The 3,083-nt window shown below is 41.3% G+C and overlaps 1 non-coding gene across 1 annotated transcript; it reads right to left on the reverse strand.

The window, feature by feature from the left end:
- Positions 1 to 141, reverse strand: LOC118812827. The gene has a single exon (XR_005007570.1). It is a non-coding gene; the product is annotated as a U4 spliceosomal RNA (small nuclear RNA).
- Positions 142 to 3,083: the final 2,942 nt, after the last annotated feature.

The following is a 3,083-nucleotide window of genomic DNA, read 5'->3' on the forward strand; positions in this document are numbered from 1 at the left end:
TCTCCGTAGAGACCGTCAAAAATTGCCATAGCCGACTATATTTCAAGTCGTCAAGGCGGGGTATTGGGTAAAGTTTTCAACTAGCAATAATCGCGCCTCGGATAAACCTCATAGGCTACGATACTGCCACTGCGCAAAGCTGGAGATACAACCGAGACGCTGAGCTACAGACCAAAACGTTCAAACATCCCAGTGACGGTGAAGCTCACGAAGTACTTAAAGAGCAGCAGAACTAATGTACACGTCATGTTTTACTGAGTCTGTACTGAAGAAACATTTTACTAATCCTAACATTTCGCTCACCGCCATTCCCCTTTAAATCTTTTAAAACACTTTCAGAAAAGCTTCACTGTTGCATTGTGGGAGACACGCAGGGCGGGACATGCAGAGAGAGGCCAATGAGGAAGAGGCTGTGGAGATATTCTGTAAATATGATCGGTACAACTCGCCACTGATGGATTTAACCTCAAAATCTCTTTTAATCCGGAATCTGTTTTCTTTCTCTTGAACTCAGTGATTTGTAGTCCAGCTGTAAACTAAACTAAGGCTGCCGTTTCCTCTCTGTCTCCATGGAGACTGACATCATCACGAGCACAGAGCACGCGATGCGGTCTGACAGTCTGTCGTTTCACGGTTTTACTACAAATCTAAAGTTTTGTACAGAATTCAGCTTCACGTAGATGTTGATCTGCGCTAAAACACGTTACAGAAAAGTGCTGAAACTGCAGCGAGCGGCTCAGATCCAGTGAGTTTACTGTGTTTACACTGTGTACTACCTCAGTAACCGCTGTGCTCACGTATGTTATCTGACTGCGTGAACTCACAGATCACAGCATCTTAAATACCTCTGCACCTTATTCCACTACCTCATGCTCAGAAATGAGTGCTGTGTCGGCGCTGCACTGTCCTGTCTGTTTACTGTGTCTAATGTCTGTTTAATTTATCGTATTTATTGTATTGTTTCTAGCTTAATTTTTTGTTTGCACTCTTATGTCTGCACGTTCGCCCTTTGTACTTTTTGTTCCTTGCTGCACCTTGTTGTTCCTGGAGGAACGTAATTTCACTCCACTGTGTACTTGTACATAGACGGAATGACAATAAAAGCCTCTTGACTTGACTTGAGTTGAGTTTTCTTCTTCCGGTGTGAAGAGCACAGGCAGCGCTTCACCGCTAGATGGCTGTAAAAGTACACAGATCAGGTCTCCTTCCTCATGTCTCCTCACCCGCACTCAGCTGCGGTTTATATCGGTTTATATCGACTTCCAGAACTGTTAGAGCCCGACTCTCTCGCTTTTTTGACGAATACATGTAAAACCCGTTGTAGGTTTTTTGTAAATTATAAAACCGTTAAAAAGATAACACAGTGCTGCAGCTCCATAATAAGTTGTAATCCTGTCCCATTCAAGAACTTTTTGGATTTCTTTACCAAAACTGTGGAAGGGAATACCTACAAAAAACATTTGTGTACATTTCATTAGTATAAAAGGTCTAACGATGATATGAGACTAGATTATGAGGAATAAAGGAAGTGGTTTACACTTAGGCCCAATCCCATTTCTTATTTTTAACCCTACCCTTTGTTTTCGAATGTCATCTTGCCCCTTGGAACTGAGTTACAAGGGGTAGTGGCTGAAATCTCACCCTATAAAATGGGACAACGAATAAAAAAGGACCTTACTCAATTAACAGGCTACTAGCGGTGCTCTGTAGGCGACCCTGCCAGTCTGCAGTGACAGCAGAGGAGGGTGAAGTTCAGCAACCTCACTGCTGGTCTTGAGTTGAATTTAGGGAGTCATGTGCCTTCGGGGGGAGGGGTGGGGTGGGGATAAACAATTGTTTATTATCGTCCCACCCCTAATTCTGCAGTGATATGAAGCTGAAGTCAGCTATTCGCCAGATTCTCGTTCGAATTTTCCTGTTCCACCATTTAAGGCGGAACGGGACTTTTAGCCAGCGAGCTACCGAAACATCAGCATACTGGTAGCGATTTTTTAATGCTTGTTATGAAGAAAAGGACCATAATTAATTGAAACAACATTAAAATAAGATAATACAATGGGTATTGTAATGTTTTAATCAAGAAAATACTTACATTTGTGGGTTTCTTTGGCATTCATCTTGCCGGTTTTTCTTTTTCCTCAGAACACTCTGTTTGGAATGTGCCTCTGTACAACCTCAGTTTGGAGGGCCGTGTAGCCCTAAAACTTCCCACTATTTCAACAAAAATCATGACATCCTACCCTTAGGCGTGGGCACGCAAAACGGAGGGGTAATGGCTAAGTGGTAGGGGCAAGGAGTGAAGTGGGATAGAATAAGTTGCAAGGATATTTAACATGCTGTGATGTGTGAGCGTACACAGTCAGATAAGATATATAGAATAGAATAGAATCAACCACCAAACTCAAAGAGCAGTTTAGGTGTTTTTAGCTTTTGAAAGGCCCATATCCTACATTTTTCTTGTATTTGATTGTTTCCCCTGAGGTTCACTTATGACACCTGTGTGGTTTAGAGTAAAAACAGTTATAATTTATTTTTACATACAACCTCTCTTTATCCTTTAGAATTGAGCAGGCTTTTTTCTTACTGTGATTTTAAGACTGATATACAAACCTAATTCCAAAACAGTTGTGACACTATGGGAAATGCAGATAAAAACAGAAAGCAGCAATTTATGAATCTGCTTTCACCTGTACTTAAGTGAAAACAGTTTAAAGACATTTAATGTTTTATTTTATCAACATCACTGTTTATTTCTGTAAACATCTGCTCATTCTGAAATTGATTCCTGCAACATGTTCCTAAAAAAGCTGGGTCGGGGCGGTTTAATGCAAGGGACAGTTCAGTAAACATCCTAAGCACGTGGCGCAATCATGCTTGGATATAATAGGACCTTCCAGGAAAACTGTAGTCCTTTATGAGCAAGGATGGGTCGAGGCTCGCCACTTTGCCAAAATGTATCAGCAAAAAAACAAAAAAATCCAACAGTTAAAGGAGCAAGCAATTCCAACGATTTTAGGTATTTCACCCTCTGCGGTGCATAATGTCATGGAGAGATTTAGGGCATCTAGACAAATTTCCAAAAA

This window comes from Colossoma macropomum, unplaced genomic scaffold (genome assembly GCF_904425465.1).
Source record: "Colossoma macropomum unplaced genomic scaffold, Colossoma_macropomum, whole genome shotgun sequence".
In the NCBI taxonomy this organism is placed as follows: domain Eukaryota; kingdom Metazoa; phylum Chordata; class Actinopteri; order Characiformes; family Serrasalmidae; genus Colossoma; species Colossoma macropomum.